This window comes from Lepidochelys kempii, chromosome 9 (genome assembly GCF_965140265.1).
Source record: "Lepidochelys kempii isolate rLepKem1 chromosome 9, rLepKem1.hap2, whole genome shotgun sequence".
Lineage (NCBI taxonomy): Eukaryota > Metazoa > Chordata > Testudines > Cheloniidae > Lepidochelys > Lepidochelys kempii.
This window is the reverse complement of record NC_133264.1, coordinates 100,825,912-100,844,841: the sequence shown is the minus strand read 5'-3', so window position 1 is coordinate 100,844,841 and position 18,930 is coordinate 100,825,912. Positions and strand designations below refer to the sequence as shown.

General features: G+C 48.4%; 1 protein-coding gene across 6 annotated transcripts in view; it reads left to right on the top strand.

Annotated features, from left to right (window-relative positions):
- PLS3 (plastin 3) overlaps nt 1-18,930 on the top strand; it is an 87,943-nt gene that overhangs the window by 32,474 nt on the left and 36,539 nt on the right. For 4 of the 6 annotated variants that reach the window (XM_073358567.1, XM_073358569.1, XM_073358571.1 and 1 more), the window contains exon 2: nt 11,431-11,527. The exons of the other annotated variants lie outside the window; for them this stretch is intronic. The gene's annotated coding sequence lies outside the window, so the exon portion shown is untranslated. The remainder of the gene's footprint in view (nt 1-11,430; nt 11,528-18,930) is intronic. 6 annotated transcript variants of the gene reach the window in all.

Here is an 18,930-nt window from a genome sequence, read left to right as displayed (position 1 = left end):
TCCAGCACAAATCCAGGTTTTCTCACCCTCCACCCCCCCCACACAAATTCACTCTCCTGCTGGTGATAGCCCATCCAAAGTGACAACTCTTTACACAATGTGCATGACAATCAAGTTGGGCTATTTCCTGCACAAATCCAGGTTTTCTCACATCCCCCCCACCCCCATATACACACAAACTCACTCTCCTGCTGGTAATAGCTCATCCAAACTGACCACTCTTCAAGTTTAAATCCAAGTTAAACCAGAACATCTGGGGGGGGGGGTAGGAAAAAACAAGAGGAAACAGGCTACCTTGCATAATGACTTAGCCACTCCAAGTCTCTATTTAAGCCTAAATTAATAGTATCCAATTTGCAAATGAATTCCAATTCAGCAGTTTCTCGCTGGAGTCTGGATTTGAAGTTTTTTTTGTTTTAAGATAGCGACCTTCATGTCTGTGATTGCGTGACCAGAGAGACTGAAGTGTTCTCCGACTGGTTTATGAATGTTATAATTCTTGACATCTGATTTGTGTCCATTTATTCTTTTACGTAGAGACTGTCCAGTTTGACCAATGTACATGGCAGAGGGGCATTGCTGGCACATGATGGCATATATCACATTGGTGGATGTGCAGGTGAACGAGCCTCTGATAGTGTGGCTGATGTTATTAGGCCCTGTGATGGTGTCCCCTGAATAGATATGTGGGCACAATTGGCAACGGGCTTTGTTGCAAGGATAAGTTCCTGGGTTAGTGGTTCTGTTGTGTGGTATGTGGTTGTTGGTGAGTATTTGCTTCAGGTTGCGGGGCTGTCTGTAGGCAAGGACTGGCCTGTCTCCCAAGATTTGTGAGAGTGTTGGGTCATCCTTTAGGATAGGTTGTAGATCCTTAATAATGCGTTGGAGGGGTTTTAGTTGGGGGCTGAAGGTGACGGCTAGTGGCGTTCTGTTATTTTCTTTGTTAGGCCTGTCCTGTAGTAGGTAACTTCTGGGAACTCTTCTGGCTCTATCAATCTGTTTCTTTACTTCTGCAGGTGGGTATTGTAGTTGTAAGAAAGCTTGACAGAGATCTTGTAGGTGTTTGTCTCTGTCTGAGGGGTTGGAGCAAATGCGGTTGTATCGCAGAGCTTGGCTGTAGACGATGGATCGTGTGGTGTGGTCAGGGTGAAAGCTGGAGGCATGCAGGTAGGAATAGCGGTCAGTAGGTTTCCGGTATAGGGTGGTGTTTATGTGACCATTGTTTGTTAGCACTGTAGTGTCCAGGAAGTGGATCTCTTGTGTGGACTGGACCAGGCTGAGGTTGGTGGTGGGATGGAAATTGTTGAAATCATGGTGGAATTCCTCAAGGGCTTCTTTTCCATGGGTCCAGATGATGAAGAGGTCATCAATATAGCACAAGTAGAGTAGGGGCTTTAGGGGACGAGAGCTGAGGAAGCGTTGTTCTAAATCAGCCATAAAAATGTTGGCATACTGTGGGGCCATGCGGGTACCCATAGCAGTGCCGCTGATCTGAAGGTATACATTGTCCCCAAATGTGAAGTAGTTATGGGTAAGGACAAAGTCACAAAGTTCAGCCACCAGGTTAGCCGTGACATTATCGGGGATAGTGTTCCTGACGGCTTGTAGTCCATCTTTGTGTGGAATGTTGGTGTAGAGGGCTTCTACATCCATAGTGGCCAGGATGGTGTTATCAGGAAGATCACTGATGGCTTGTAGTTTCCTCAGGAAGTCAGTGGTGTCTCGAAGGTAGCTGGGAGTGCTGGTAGCGTAGGGCCTGAGGAGGGAGTCTACATAGCCAGACAATGTAGTCTGATTCACCTTTGTCAAGGAGGGAAGTGCCTGTATCACACAGCACCTGGAGGCCCTGCTGTGCTCGGTGTTCTCCGTACACTTAGTCAGAGAGGCTTCCTGCTCGAACAGTTTCCATTCCAGACAGTTGCTGGGAGGAAGGAAACACTGCCCACAGAGGGAGAATGAGACTTGCCTAAGGTGCCATAGCACCTACTGAATACCAGCGCCTTATCGACAAGATTCAGAGTAACAGCCGTGTTAGTCTGTATTTGCAAAAAGAAAAGGAGGACTAGTGGCACCTTAGAGACTACACTGAATGCTTCCGATGAAGTGAGCTGTAGCTCACGAAAGCTTATGCTCAAATAAATTGGTTAGTCTCTAAGGTGCCACAAGTACTCCTTTTTCTTTTAATGACAAGAACATCCTTTCCCCCTCTCCTCCCTTCCCACAGACAAGAACATCCTTTCCCCCTCTCCTCCCTTCCCACACTCCGCCTGAGAAAGGAGCTGAAACCTGGTGAGATCAGGTGTTATAAATTCCAGACAGAATCAACAGTTTGTCTCCCCACCCCACACGCCGCCATGGGAGATGTCTTGAAATGAGCACCTGCTCCTTGCAGTACATGAAGCCATGAGTTCAGTTAACAGGAAAGACTGCCACTGTATTTTCACAGTTGATGTGAATAAGTCTTCTTGTAATCCAGTGTCAAGGAAAACAATTTAGCAGGTTTTGTTTTTCAGATGGCCCATGCATTAATGCGGGAGTGGCTGCTTTGCTAAAATATAGACGTTAGCTAAACTATAATGTTTCGGAAATAGTTGGCAAGCAGGTCTCTTAAGATTGAGTTAGAGCAATAGTTTAACTGGTTTCTGCTGCATGCTATACAGATTCTGAATACTTTGTTTATAACGAAGTTTTTGGAGTATGATCATCCTACCACTTAAGGTACTAGATTTATTTACAGTTGGCAAATGATAATCTAACCTATTCACTCCATCTTCTCCCCGTTATTCGTGGAAACAGCTCCCTTCCTTTCAAGGTAGCACTGTCTGTAGGTACTCCGTACTTCTATTACTCCCCAGTGCATGTGTTCTTTTGAAGGGCTTGTCTACATGACAGGTTGTCAGTCTAATTTGTCGCTCAGGGGTGTGAATAAGCCACCCCCGGCATGATGTAAGTTACACGGAGCTAAGCGCTGCTTGCAGGCGGGGAGTCATGATGCCGACAGGAAAGAGCGCTCCTCACCTGCTGGGGTTCAGTGGCTCAGCTGTGTTGCTGCAGCATGGGGCCCCTGCTTCAGCTCCGGCTTGGGTGGGCGGTGGTGGGAAGCTGTAGATGCTGTCGCCGTGTGTCTGTCTCTCCACTTCCCTGCTTCGCCCCCTCTTGTGCAGATTGATTTCTGGGTTTAACTTTTCAAGGGGTTAGCATGAGTCTTAATAAACAGGGCTGTAACCGGTTCCTGCATAGTCAACCCCCGCCGTCTCTCTAGCACGCTCCTGTCTCTCTGCCACCAGGGTGGGAAATTATCTGCACGCTGTCACCAGAGGGGCCTGCTGATAGGAAACGAAGGGAGCTTTTACTGGGAGGCCGAATCTCCGGGGCGTGGCTGGCAATCTGGATTTGGCTGTCCCGAGGACTGAGTCTAAAAGATGCAGCCAGAGTCTCTTTGCCTTTGAGGATTCCCACCGGACAGTGCTTCATCCTCCCCTCTCTCTGGCCCTTCCTGGAGAGATGTGGTGGTGCCATCTGTCAGGCAGGAGGCGAAGTGGTAATACTGGGACACGTATCTGTAGCCCCAGTCTTCGTTTTTGAACAACTGCTGCTTACCCCTAGGTGCAGCTTCCTTGCTCTCAGTGTGCCAGGTGAATTCCCCCAGGAGAGCTTCTGCTGCTCCACGTTTGGAGTGAGCAGGGTCCTGTCCCGCATTGCGTGTCGGAGGTAGAGCACACAGCATTGAGCAACCTTCTCTCCTTAACCTCCCTCTGCTCTCCATCTCTGCCAACCAGACAAAGAGCTGCTGTGAAGCTACAGATTGCATGCAGCAGGTGTGACTGATCTCTCCTCCGACTTCCCTGCCTCTGACAACAGCACAGTGAGGGTGCTAGGTGGGGCCTGTGGCTGCATTCCCAGGAGTAACTGTGCTTTTAACATGAGCTTTAACTACTTAATTGCTCCGGTTGGGATTTCCTGCCAGCTGAGCTAATGCTAAATGTCTCTGTGCCTAATGGCTTGAGTTTCACAGTCTCCAGCACTGGACCCAACCTTGCTGATTGTATAGCCAATGGATATAGCTGTACATTGGCAAGGCTTGCTTGTGTCGTAGAAATCTTCGAGTAATAGGAACTGTCTGAGCCCTTCCTAGAATAAGTGGTGGCAAGTCTGCCCCCAGCCTGGGTTTTCTCCAAGACTGCATGGAGAAGCCAACACTCCTTCTCGACCAGCTCCCCAAAGTGAGGATTCTGGACTTACCAAATCAGCTTTTTGTTTTTTCTCTCCGGGAGATAAGTTTGAGTGTGGGGAGTTCCCAGGGACATCCAGAAAAGCCTCTTTGCAGCTCACACGCAAGAGGGCTTGGGGGATTCCACCCTTTGGTCTCCGTCCCTCCATCTCACACTGCCCCAAACAAATCCTTGTTCTTGAAGGAGCCCCAGTGCATCCACTCCAACACTGCAAAAATCTCTCCCGGAACCTATCGCGGAAAAGTGAGCTCTGGTAGAAACATCCCAGCAGGAGAGCTATTTCGATAATCCCCGGCTGCTGGGGAAAAGTGCGTCTGCATGGTGGAACTCCTGCAGCGCTCTGTCCCACAGTGACATGGCTCCAAATCCTGTCGTGATCCCCTGCCAGTGCCCTGGCAGGGCTTGCCGCGACCAACTCCAAACTGTATTTCAACTCCCCTGATGAATTCGGCAGATCCCCCGGATATTGGAAGCTAGCGCTATAGTGTCGGGAGCGAAATATCTTCTAGTCTACACGCAAATCAGCAGAGCAGCAGCAGAGCAGGTCTCTGCCTCTCTTGGTGTGCTTGTCTTCAGTGGTTTGCCAGCTGCACCCTGGCAGGGTTCATGGAAAGGTGACGTTTGTCAACATACTCTAGGTGACCTTATTGGATTTGATTCTTCTCTGGATGCTCCCTGCCCGTGTGTCCCACGCCACTTTCACCTGTTTGCCTCTTGGGGCACGTCTACACTGCAGTGAAAGACCTGCAGCGTAGCCACAGCAGGCCTTTGTTGGCTGACTTGGACTGTGGCTGTGGGGCTAGACACTTGGGCAGGAGCACAGGATATGAAACCCCATGACCTGGGCTCCAGCCCACGCCTGAATGTCTAGGCTGCTATCTTTAGCACTGCAGCCCAAGCCCTATGAGCACCAGTCAACTGAGCTGGGCCCTGAGCCTGGTGCCGGGTGTTTTATTGCAGGGTAGGCATACCTATGGAGAGCTCTGGGAGTCCCTGCATCTCTGGTGGGAGACAAAAGCTCAGTGTAAACAAATCCAAGCACTTTTATTCCCATTGTGAGAGTACTTCCTAGTTCCAGGAAGCAGAAAAATTGGGAGTGGGTGAAGGGGGAGGGAGACAGTTGGGACATACAATGGGATTTTTTAAAGTTTATAAATTGTCCCATAAACCAAGTTCTAACTGACATTAAATCAGAGTTAACCATCTGAGCCGCTGCAGAAACAGGGAGCAGTGGATTTAAAAACTACAGATAAGCGTGGAATTCAATTTAGAGCTGGCTCAGCATCTTTAGAAGAAACTTCAAATGGTCCTGCGCTGCTCAGCGGCAGAACGTCTCCGAGGTCCCTTCTGGCCTTGAAACCTGTAAGGAGTACTCGGTTATTCCCTTCCTTAATGGGGAAAAGAGGACTGCCTGCATTGGCCGCAAGATGCTCACAATAGCTAGGTGTCGGAAGGATGATATTTTTCGCGGTAAACACGGATTTCACTGAACACACAGGCATGCGCACACATACACGAAAAACCATTTCCACTGATAGCAATTTTACAGATGGGCAAAGGAAGAACCGTGCTGCTTGGGAACGTTGAGTTGGATTTAAGAATATATACTTGCCACATTTTGACGTGTGATGTTGACAGATTGTTTTAATGGTTTTAGAGCTTTAACTCTTTTTGAATCTTAAAATCTGTCATTAAATAACTAATAGACCCCCCCCCAATTTCCTGCAACTGTGAAAATTTAAATTGATAATGATGAAATAAACATTGATGTACATCAATTATTTTAAAAAAAAATAGAAATTTGAACACTTCCAGCTGTAACTAGTGCTGGTAGAAAACATCAGAAATGAAGGTAACTATAATATCTCTCATGCTTCAGAGCTTCGGCCGATTGCCTGCAGGAGTCAGGAAGGAATGTCTCTCCCAAAGTACATGCATTTGATTTTCTCACCTTCCTCTGAAGCATCAGAGATTGGCCACAGGTAGACATGGGATACAAGGTGGGGTGGGTCAGCGCTCGGAGGCAGTACAGAAATCCTTTTTAGATGCCCAACTGGTGTCTTGCTCATATGCTCAGGGACATACCAAGTGGGGGCCTACAGCGATCAGTTCTGGGTCCGGTTCTGTTAAATATCTTTCAGTTATTTAGATAATGGCATACAGAGTACACTTATAAAGTTTGTGGACAATACCAAGCTGGGAGGAGTTGCAAGTGCTTTGGAGGATAGGATTAAAATTCAGAATGATCTGGAGAAATGGTCTGAAGTAATTAGGATGAAATTCAATAAGGACAGATGCAAAGCACTCCATTTAGGAAGGAACAATCAGTTGCTCACGTACAAAATCGGAAATGACTTCCTAGGAAGGAGGACTGTGGAAAGGGATCTGGGGGTCCTCGTGGATCACAAGCTAAATGTGAGTCAACAGTGTAACGCTATTGCAAAAAGTGTATTAGCAGGAGTGTTGTAAGCAAGACATGAGAAGTAATTCTTCCACTCTAGTCCACGCTGATTAAGCCTCAACTGGAGTATTGTGTCCAGTTCTGGGCGCCACATTTCAGGAAAGATGTGGACAAATTGGAGAAAGTCCAGAAAAGAGCAACAAACATGATTAAAGGCCTAGAAAATATGACCTATGAGGGAAGATTGAAAAAACTGGATTTGGTTTAGTTTGTAGAAGAGAAGACTGAGTGGGGACATAACAGTTTTCAAGTACATAAGAGGTTGTTACAAGGAAGAGGGAGGTGAATTGTTCTTGTTAACCTGAGGGTAGGACAAGAAGCAATGGGCTTAAATTGCAGCCAGGGCAGTCTAGGTTGGACATTAGGAAAAACTTCCTAACCGTCAGGGTGGTTAAGCACTGGAATAAATTGCTTGGGGAGGTTGTGGAATTTCCATCATTGGAGGTTTTTAAGAGCAGGTTGGACAAACACCTGTCAGGGATGGTCTAGATAATACTTAGTCCTTCCATGAGTGCAGGGGACTGGACTGGATGACTTTTCGAGGGTCCCTTCCAGTTCTATGATTCTGTGATTCTATACTGACCAACAGATTTGGGGTTGGGAACGAATTTCCCCCCATGTTGGATTGGCAGAGGCCCGGGAGATTTTTGCCTTCCTCTGCAAGATGGGGTGCGGGTTGCCTGATGGGATCATCTGGGCATTTCTTACCTACTGAGTTCTCTGCCATGGCAGGGGACTCAGGTGTTGGTGGTAGCTTTGTCTTTCTTGTTCTCTGCCTGTGACACAGCAGGTCATTCTTCTGACACCTGATCTGCTTTAGTCTAACTAAACTCATTGGACTAAACTTAGGGGTAGCTGGGTGAAATTTAATGGCTTGTGATATACAGGAGCTCAGATCAAATGGTTCCTTCTGATCTTAAACTCTACAAAACTTCATTTGGGAACAGAGCTGAAATTCATAGACCTGAAACTTGATGTGCACTGGCTTCTGTATGCAGAATTTTGTTTCTCTGACAATACTCTAGGGATGTTTAAAGCACTTCCAAACAACGAACGAAGGGCCGGAAGTACAGTGACTGCAAGCAAAGCTGTACCTGCCCAGGAACGAGTGCTTGCTTAACGCTTCGACACCAGACCCAAGCACAGAGGAAATGCTGGCCAGGTCGCCAGAAACTTTTCCCATTTACACATGGACAGATGCGAGATTTCGGCCATTGTCCCTGGAGAGTCCATGTCACTGAACATAAGAACGGCCAGACTGGGTCAGACCAAAGGATCCATCTAGCCCAGTATCCTGTCTTCCGACAGTGGCCAGTGCCAGGTGCCCCAGAGGGACTGAACAGAACAGACCAGACCACTGGTTTTCCTTTCCCCAAAGCTAATAGCTCAGTTTCTCTTTTTGTGCCAGCAGCCTAGGACCTTTGAGTAATCCTGCAGTAACAAACGAACGTGCTCCTCCTGAGGCTGGGAAAGGATTTGGTAAACAAGGAAACACACTGTAGACTTCAGACTTCCAAATGGTGATACCAAGAATGAGAGGACAGGTCACATCATAGGTTTTCATGTGCTGGCAATGGCTCGCTGACCGCTTCTGGTGTCTGGGGAAACGAGTGTCTGATCAGTCGCATGTGCAGGGCAGAGCTCCACGCTCTCATGTCAGGACCGATCTTGTTGGCAATAAAACCCCAGAGAATTATCTCCGGCTGGACCTGAATCAAAGGAATCTGAGGAGCCTTTGCAAGTATGTACTGTAATTGCTGGTAGTCTCCCCGCCCTCTCAGATGTCTGCAAACCTGGCATTTAACCTCTGGCCCAAAGCAACAGCCACCTCCCCAGAGATGTCATCCTCTACTAGGCCTCATGCCCAGCACACCTGGCTCCCTTTTAGCTGAGAGGAATAGAAAAACCAAGCTTTCAGCTTGCATCAAATACTCCGCTCTTTTCCGGGTGTGTGTGTATATGGCAGCATCAGTGCTGGCCTTTCTGACCTAGTATGGCCATACGAGGGGTAAGCTGAACCCCACGGCAGGAGGCATGAAAGCCTCACAGATGTAACATTTCATTGTTGGGGAAGGGAGAGAAGCCTTCTCAAACTGCTCTGTAGAAAGGTCTTTTGCCCCGGGTGGTTGAAAAGACCATGTGGCCATCCAGGCATGAGCAGCCCTCTCTAGAGTTTCCGAGGAGATGGGGAAGAAGGCAGAGCAATGTCCCATCATCCTCGCCACATGGAGAGAAGCTTCTGGAGAGGGCCTGTGCTCCTCCGAGAAGATGGAGGTACGGGAGGAGGTGTAAGTCACAGCAGGAAACGCAGTGGCTGAGGCTGGGAGCGGAGGGGAAGGCTTTCTGCAAATTAATGGCAGCTTTTACTGACGCCAGGCATGAGTGAAAGGGCAGAGGGGGAGATGCTGCCATTGCAGAGTGCACCGTATAGCAGGGAAGGGAGTCACTGGGTTACAAAACTGCAAAGGGCCGTAGTCCATTACCATGCAGCTGACTAATGAAGAAAGAGGGGTGTGAAACCAGCTGGCATGCTGTCCATGCAGTCCCTCGTTCAGGGTTGGAGTGCCCTGAGCTTGCTAATATGATCGTTTTAATTGCCTTCTAACTTTTTTTTTTTTTTTTTTTGAGGAAGCCACCAGACAACTCAAAATCGCAAGTCTCATTAGCAACATGCCGCTCTCTTCTCAGGGAGCCACTGCTCCTAGATGAGTCTCATTGTATGGGGTGGGGGAAGGTGCATGTTCCTTCCTTACTGCTTGTTTACGCTTTAAAATCTCTCTCTCCATGTTTGCTTAGTGGAGTAAATGGGTAAATGCTGGCTTCCTGCTAGTTTTTACCCTGAGGTACTAAGATGATGGGACACATTTAGGAATACTGGAGTTGCCTGGCTTTTAAAGTAGCCTATAGGTGCTAAGAAGGCAACTTCCATAAGAAGCAGTTAGAACTTGCTTTTCACCTAGAGCCAGAAGTGTTTAACGTGGGCTGTCAGGATGTACGTTGTTGCCTTGTACTAGACTCTCTAACATTACAATGTTGTGCAGAAATTTTAATGTTGCAGAACTTTTAAACTTCTGCTATTAGCTCCTTGCCTTAGCCCAGACCGGTTAGCAGGCTTTTCTAAATCCTGCTGTGCCGCAGATCCAGACACGCCCAAAGCTGAGCCGTTGGATTTTAAACGGGGCGTGCACGTCTTCATGTGGCTAGTGGCATAATGCTGCCTGGCACTTCCAGCCGTCGTAGGAGTGGCTTGTACTATTGGGGAACTGTTTGCCCATAGGTTCCTCCAGCTTGATGGCGGATTCCTACTTCCTAGGTTAAGTCGCAATCTTAAAACGTGCGTGTGTGTGGTTTTGTATCCCATGTGCTCAGTGAAAGCCGGTGACTAATCACTCGTGAATCATGCTAATGGTCTCTAGTAGTTCAGCTGTGAAAATCTGAACTGATCTCTCCACTGTGGCTTTTGGTGAATAGTCGTCCTCCAGGAGGACAGGGGCCCCATTGCCAAGCCCCAGCTCAACCTGACCCAGCCCGCCCTGGCTCTCCCACACTTGCTGTGCCCGGTGCTGTCTTTTGTGTTGGAACTGTGATGGCTGTTGCCCCTCCCTCCACCTGCAAACCACCCCTGCACACAGATATCACTCTCTCCACTCCCTTCAGAGAGAGCTAGGGTCCCATTCTCCCCCTCGCGCTGTCCCTGCCTCCATAAACCTGATTTTGACCCTTCAGGGAAAGTCGGGGCTGTGGCGGGTAGATCTGCTGTGCCCATGTGCCTTGCTGCTGCTCCTCCTGCCCTCCCAGGAATGTCTGTTTGCAGTAGCCACAGTCCTTTAAAAGACTCCTCCTAACCCAGAGCCTGAGGCAAAGGGCCCCTGGATCCTGGCTGTGGGGGTGCTGCATGGAGGGGTGGACCCACAGCCTGTTGTGTCGTCCCCCCCGTCCCCCCCCCCCCCCACCACCACTCCAGGGAAGATTCTGACTGGGACGTGGCTGGAAGGAAGAGCAGGCTTAGCTGTCTGATCCCCTGCACGTGCTAGCGAGGAGAGGGCTGGTCCGGACCACTCTCCCTCGAACAGCTGGGAGGTGTAGCAGGCAAGCCAGCAAGCTCAGGCGGCATGTGAGGGGAAAGGGGTGAGCTTGGGGGTATGAGGAGGGGGCTTCTGAGCGAGCGTAGCCTGTCTAATCAAACCAGTCAGACCGACCTGGCTTCAGAGGGTCAACCTGAGTCGAGCCGAGGGCCGATTTCCCAGGGTTCCAGCTGGCTACAGTGAAGAGCAGAGCTCTGAGGGGGTGTTTGCTGGAGCAGCAAGGGGTGTTAAATAGTTCACGGCCAGGCCAGGTGTTTAACAGCTGTGAATACAAATCCCGGGGTACCTTTGAGCTTGCGTGGCTAATGCCAGAACTCCTTAGCTCAGTGTCTGGTGCGTTTAGAAGTGGTACACTGTTTGACACAGAGTTTTGACCCAGTGCACATCTGGGGAGTGACTTGGTATGACACCAAGTGGCAAAGTCGTAATGGGGCAGCGGTAGGAGATACTGGTCTGCCAACTCCTTGCTTGTATTCCCTTGCCTCTGCCCAGACGTGCAGTAGAAAGCCGTGTACTCTCCGGGCTTTCCGTCCCCAGCTGGGGAGTGTTGCTTAGGCTGGAGTAGTTCCGTTTGCTTGCTCCAGTTCGGGACGATTGTGCTAATGACGTAGATGAGGCTTCACTAGCTGAATCCTGTATTTTCCATCTGCAGATCCTGAAACCGCTCTATAGCGCAATTCTCCATCGGGCCGCAGTCTGCTCCTACGCAGCCCTAGCTGGGACGTTGACCCCAACAGAAATATAACTCGGTAGGTAAGACTAGCATGGCAACTGGGGAAAGAGAAGGCTAAAGTGGGGGGAGGGAGGGAACGAAGTGGGGGAGAATGCCCCAGCAGACAGGGCATTGTACTGGAACTCTGGAGGAGCTTGGTTTTAGCCCTAGCTCTGCTGCGTTCTATCTCTGTCTGTGACTGGCTTTGTGCCAGCAGGCAGGTCACCACCGTGCCTCAGTTTCCCTGCCGTTAAAGTTGGGAGGGGGCCTCACTGGTAACTTGCCTTGCACAGTACGGATGGAAAGGGCCGCACAAAAGCGAGACGTTCACTCTGATTTGCGGGGCTGTCTCACATAAAGGACTTCTCTTGCTGCCCCGTGCTCATGCTGTGTCTGCTGTGCTCAAGTTCTCCGCCAGGTCGGGTTAGATGGCCAGCTCACATGCTCTGACTCCGGTTAGCAGAGCCTCCCATCCATGTCTTCGCTGCCTTGGATGGGGGTGGGGTTGAGGTAAAAAGCAGGGCAACTAATGTGCATTAGCTATTAATTAATTCGCTGTCCTGCTGCACAGCTTTAATGGGGCTCTTCCACCTCTTACTGGGAGAGGTCAGCACTGTACCTTTGCCCGCAGATGACCTCTCCCACCTATCTCATGGTAAAAATGCCAATTTTCTCTCTCTCTCAAATTCTTGTGCAAATGTGGCACCATCAGGCATTGGTTTACCCCACTGTCCAACCTGCCCTTTGGGCAGTGTAGACACAGCTTAAACACTGAATGTTTGATCGTCCAAGCAGATGCATGGCCAAGCCCAAACCGTATCCTCATCCAGAGTGCTTTCCACGCTCCCTCACTTGGAGGTCGCAGGCGCTGGCATTTCAGGTGCAGTGTCAGTCCCAAGCACGCTGTAAAAGTTTGCTTTTACTGTGTCTGGCCTTTATCTGGCAGGTCTGAAGTGTCCAGAAAAATAGCCTACCCCTTCTTTGTGCTGGGTTTGTCTGGTGCCTGCAGGACACCTCTTCTCTGGTATCCCATGAGGCAAAATGCACCATAACTGCGGATGAGGGTGTGAGGTCCAGGGGACTCTGTCCAGCTGGTGACAGCTTGGAAGGGAGCCCACTGTATTATATAATTCCATCGCGCCAGTGGGATGAACTCTAGTGTCATGGGCAACTCGTATTCTATTTAGGTAGTGTAGCTGAGAATGCAAGGCAAGTGCTGATGACCGAGCCCCAAGAGCAGCAGACGTTCTGCTGACGTAATGCAAGGAGGGTACAGCAGTCTTCCCCATCCCTCTGCCTTCAAAGCAAATATACTGGTGACTTCTAGCTCACTAAATGTGGGCTGAATTATACCCAGATGAGAGCCTTGCAAAGCCACACCCATCCAAAGGGCCAGTTCCTGCAGAGTTTTTCGTGCTATGGTTTGGTAGAGCAGTTAAAAATAGCTTCAAATACGCTTCCAGTCAAATGATATCTGCTGGGAGAGCAATACAGCGGTGCATAGACAATCCAGGAAGTTTTTGGAAAGCGGAGGGGACAATTTCCTGGTGCAAGTGCTGGAGGAGCCAACTGGGGGGGAGCTTTTCTTGACCTGCTGCTCACAAACCGGGAAGAATTAGTGGGGGAAGCAAAAGTGGATGGGAATCTGGGAGGCAGTGACCATGAGTTGGTTGAGTTCAGGATCCTGACACAGGGAAGAAAGTTAAGCAGCAGGATACAGACCCTGGACTTCAGGAAAGCAGACTTCGACTCCCTCAGGGAACGGATGGGTAGGGTCCCCTGGGGGAATAACATGAAGGGGAAAGGAGTCCAGTAGAGCTGGCTGTATTTCAAGGAATCCCTGTTGAGGTTACAGGGACAAACCATCCCGATGTGTCGAAAGAATAGTAAATATGGCAGGCGACCAGCTTGGCTTAACGGTGAAATCCTAGCGGATCTTAAACATAAAACAGAAGCTTACAAGAAGTGGAAGGTTGGACATATGACCAGAGAAGAGTATAAAAATATTGCTCAGGCATGTAGGAATGAAATCAGGAGGGCCAAATCGCACCTGGAGCTGCAGCTAGCAAGAGATGTCAAGAGTAACAAGAAGGGTTTCTTCAGGTATGTTGCCAACAAGAAGAAAGCCAAGGAAAGTGTGGGCCCCTTACTGAATGAGGGAGGCAACCTAGTGACAGAGGATGTGGAAAAAGCTAATGTACTCAATGCTTTTTTTGCCTCTGTCTTCACGAACAAAGTCAGCTCCCAGACTGCTGTGCTGGGCATCACAACATGGGGAATAGATGGCCAGCCCTCTGTGGAGAAAGAGGTGGTTAGGGACTATTTAGAAAAGCTGGACGCGCACAAGACCATGGGGCCGGACTAGTTGCATCCGAGAGTGCTGAAGGAATTGGCGGCTGTGATTGCAGAGCCATTGGCCATTATCTTTGAAAACTCGTGTTGAACGGGGGAAGTCCCGGATGACTGGAAAAAGGCTAATGTAGTGCCCATCTTTAAAAAAGGGAAGAAGGAGGATCCTGGGAACTACAGGCCAGTCAGCCTCACCTGAGTCCCTGGAAAAATCATGGAGCAGGTCCTCAAGGAATCAATCCTGAAGCACTTACATGAGAGGAAAGTAATCAGGAACAGTCAGCATGGATTCACCAAGGGAAGGTCATGCCTGACTAATCTAATCGCCTTCTATGAGGCGATTACTGGTTCTGTGGATGAAGGGAAAGCAGTGGATGTATTGTTTCTTGACTTTAGCAAAGCTTTTGACACGGTCTCCCACGGTATTCTTGTCAGCAAGTTAAAGAAGTATGGACTGGATGAACGCACTATAAGGTGGGTAGAAAGTTGGCTAGATTGTCGGGCTCAACGGGTAGTGATCAATGGCTCCATGTCTAGTTGGCAGCCGGTGTCAAGTGGAGTGCCCCAGGGGTCGGTCCTGGGGCCGGTTTTGTTCAATATCTTCATAAATGATCTGGAGGATGGTGTGGATTGCACTCTTAGCAAATTTGCGGATGATACTAAACTGGGAGGAGTGGTAGATACGCTGGAGGGCAGGGATAGGATAGAGAGGGACCTAGACAAATTGGAGGATTGGGCCAAAAGAAATCTGATGAGGTTCAATAAGGATAAGTGCAGGGTCCTGCACTTAGGACGGAAGAACCCAATGCACAGCTACAGACTAGGGACCGCATGGCTAGGCAGCAGTTCTGCAGAAAAGGACCTAGGGGTGACAGTGGACGAGAAACTGGATATGAGTCAGCAGTGTGCCCTTGTTGCCAAGAAGGCCGATGGCATTTTGGGATGTATTAGTAGGGGCATAGCGAGCAGATCGAGGGACGTGATCGTCCCCCTCTATTAGACATTGGTGAGGCCTCATCTGGAGTACTATGTCCAGTTTTGGGCCCCACACTACAAGAAGGATGTGGATAAATTGGAGAGAGTCCAGCGAAGGGCAACAAAAATGATTAGGGGTCTGGAACACATGAGTTATGAGGAGAGGCTGAGGGAACTGGGATTGTTTAGTCTGCAGAAGAGAAGAATGAGGGGGGATTTGATAGCTGCTTCCAACTACCTGAGAGGTGGTTCCAGAGAGGATGGTTCTAGACTATTCTCAGTGGTAGAAGAGGACAGGACAAGGAGTAATGGTCTCAAGTTGCAGTGGGGGAGATTTAGGTTGGATATTAGGAAAAACTTTTTCACGAGGAGGGTGGTGAAACACTGGAATGCGTTACCTAGGGAGGTGGTAGAATCTCCTTCCTTAGAAGTTTTTAAGGTCAGGCTTGACAAAGCCCTGGCTGGGATGATTTAATTGGGGAATGGTCCTGCTTTGAGCAGGGGGTTGGACTAGATGACCTCCTGAGGTCCCTTCCAACCCTGATATTCTATGATTCTATGACTTCTATAAACTTCTAAAACAAGCTTGGTGCATGCAACCTGAATGGAATTTGCAGGGACATTGTCAGCTTGCAACCAAGATAGAGATTTTAACTTGATAAGGAAGCTTGGAGATGGGTGTGGCACTTAAAGCTTAGCTTTCAAAAGCTGTCTTCTGTTGATGGACCACTAATTGCTTCAGATGTAGTTAGTTTTTTTTATAGGTACCGTCCAGAGCATCAAAGCTGTACAATCAATCAAGACTTTAGCAGAGGTTTTATTCAACACTATTTGTAAGAAGACCAAGTATCAGGGGGTAGCCATGTTAGTCTGTAGCCACAAAAACAACAAGGAGTCCGGTGGCACCTTAAAGACTAACAGATTTATTTGGGCATAAGCTTTCATGGGTAAAAACCCCACTTCTTCAGATGCATCAAGACCAAGTATTTCCAGCTTAATTCTTTGGTTCAAATCCCTCTCTCAAGTACTTAAACACTCCCTTGTCAGCACATGTATAAAGAACAACCTGTTTTTCATGTAGTTTTCTTCTCCTGTCGTCATAAGACCCACAGAAATGACTGTTTCTCCTAAAGCATCAGTGACACTGCACATATCCAGTATTGAGTAGCTGTCACTTACATGCAACACCTAAGATCACGGAAACAATAGTAGCTAAAAGATTTTCATTCAGATGTAAGTTGTCAACATTCTTTTTGAAAACTAACGTGGTTACATTACAAACCTCTCAAAGGGCTTTTTAAGGAAAATCTTAGTAGAACCTTACAGTGGTAGAGCTGTACAAATAAAAGGAAAAGGGAAGGATGGTAATTCAAGGTAGGAAGTCTCCTAAATCTGCTGTAATTTACAAGAAAACTTCTGTGTATGCAGAATAAAACCTGAAGCTTTTTCAAGCAAGAAATCTGCACCCTATTAGAGTTTCTGGCATTCTCACTTCTGAGAGTACTCTGTGTTTGCTGCCTCAAGTTCAAGATTCACTTTCTGCTGAAGCTCCTGTTCCTTTAATGAGTACAGTGTGGCAGGTCAAACACTGCTTTCCTGGCTGTGCTTGCCGGCTTAATGACCTCGTTGTGATGTTTATAGAATTTCAGCTGTGTGTGGAATCAGTACATCCAGGAATATATTAAATTTATGCTTCAAAACAACTGGAGGCAAACATCTATTAGCCACAGCACAGGTAAACACCAGCAGCCCTTGAGTTTACTCTAAGAAACAACTCCCAATCTCTGGGAAAGCTCAAGTAGAAGTTCAATAACCAAATGAAATCTCAGTCTGACGTGTACAGACTAGACAGCCAGAGAGCCGTGGATGAATGGATTTCACACAGTTTACATGCATTGAACAGGATATTGACAAACCCTCCGTCTTTGCTGCCTGTTTGGCATTGATATTAAAGCTTGCTGAAATTTGGATGACATCTTGCCATAGCATTTGCCCCTGTCACTGTGCTGTACTTTCCCCCTATTTCCTACAGTCCAATTACTGACCTCATTGAGTGCTGCCGTTGATGTAAGCGGCATCATAGAATCATAGAATATCAGGGTTGGAAGGGACCTCAGGAGGTCATCGAGTCCAACCCCCTGCTCAAAGCAGGACCAATCCCCAACTAAATCATCCCAGCCAGGGGTTTGTTACGCCTGACCTTAAAAACCTTCAAGGAAGGAGATTCCACCACCTCCCTAGGTAACGCATTCCAGTGTTTCACCACCCTCTTAGTGGAAAAGTTTTTCCTAATATCCACCCTAAACCTCCCCCATTGCAACTTGAGACCATTACTCCTCATTCTGTCATCTGCTACCACTGAGAACAGTCTAGATCCAGTCTCTTTGGAATGCCCTTTCAGGTAGTTGAAAGCAGCTATCAAATCCCCCCTCATTCTTCTCTTCCACAGACTAAAGAATCCCAGTTCCCTCAGCCTCTCCTCATAAGTCATGTGTTCCAGTCCCCTAATAATTTTTGTTGCCCTCCGCTGGATGCTTTCCAATTTTTCCACAGCCTTCTTGTAGTGTGGGACCCAAAACTGGACTCAGTAATCCAGATGAGGCCTCACCAATGTCGCATAGAGGGGAACGATCACGTCCGTCGATCTGCTGGCAATGCAGTCAGTTGCCCTGCTTTTTAACTCAACCTCACCCCCATCTGAGGCAGTGATGACATGGATGACAATGCCCCTACTTATACATCCCAAAATGCCATTGGCCTTCTTGGCAACAAGGGCACACTGCTGACTCATATCCAGCTTCTCGTCCACTGTCACCCCCAGGTCCTTTTCCGCAGAACTGCTGCCTAGCCGTTCGGTCCCTAGTCTGTAGCGGTGCATGGGATTCTTCCTTGCTAAGTGCAGGACTCTGCACTTGTCCTTGTTGAACCTCATCAGATTTCTTTTGGCCAAATCCTCTAATTTGTCTAGGGCCCTCTGTATCCTATCCCTGCCCTCCAGCGTATCTACCACTCCTCCTAGTTTAGTATCATCTGCAAACTTGCTGAGGGTGCAATCCACACCATCCTCCAGATCATTAATGAAGATATTGAACAAAACCGGCCCGAAGACCAACCCTTGGGGCACTCCACTTGATACCGGCTGCCAACTAGACATGAAGCCATTGATCACTACCCGTTGAGCCCGAAGATCTAGCCAGCTTTCTATCCACCTTTATAGTCCATTTATCCAGCCCATACTACTTTAACCTGCTGGCAAAAATACAGTGGGAGACCATATCAAAAGCTTTGCTAAAGACGAGGAATAACATGTCCACTGCTTTCCACTCATCCATAGAGCCAGTTATGTCATCATAGAAGGCAATTAGATTAGTCAGGCATGACTTGCCCTTGGTGAATCCATGCTGACTGTTCCTGATTACTTCCCTTTTCTCTTAGTGCTTCAGAATTGATTCCGTGAGGACCTGCTCCATGATTTTTCCAGGGACTGAGGTGAGGCTGACTGGCCTATAGTTCCCAGGATCCTCCTCCTTTTTTTTTTTTTTAAAGATGGGCACTACATTAGCCTTTTTCCAATCATCCGGGACCTCCCCCGATCGCCATGAGTTTTCAAAGATAATGGCCAATGGCTCTGCAATCACATTCGCCAACTCCTTTAGCACTCTCGGATGCAGCGCGTCTGGCCCCATAGACTTGTGCACGTCCAGCTTTTCGAAATAGTCGCGAACCACTTCTTTCTCCAGAGAGGGCTGGTCACCTCTTCCCCATGCTGTGCTGCCCAGCGCAGCAGTCTGGGAGCTGACCTTGTTCGTGAAGAGGCAAAAAAGCATTGAGTACATTAGCTTTTTCCACATTCTCTGTCACTAGGTTGCCTCCCTCATTTAGTAAGGGGTGCACACTTTCCTTGACTTTCTTCTTTTTGCTAACACACGTGAAGAAATCCTTCTTGTTACTCTTAACGTCTCTTGCTAGCTGCACCTCCAGGTGTGGTTTGGCCTTCCTGATTTCACTCCTGCGTGCCCGAGCAATATTTTTATACTCCTCCCTGGTCATTTGTCCAATCTTCCTCTTCTTGTAAGCTTCTTTTTTGTGTTTAAGATCAGCAAGGATTTCACTGTT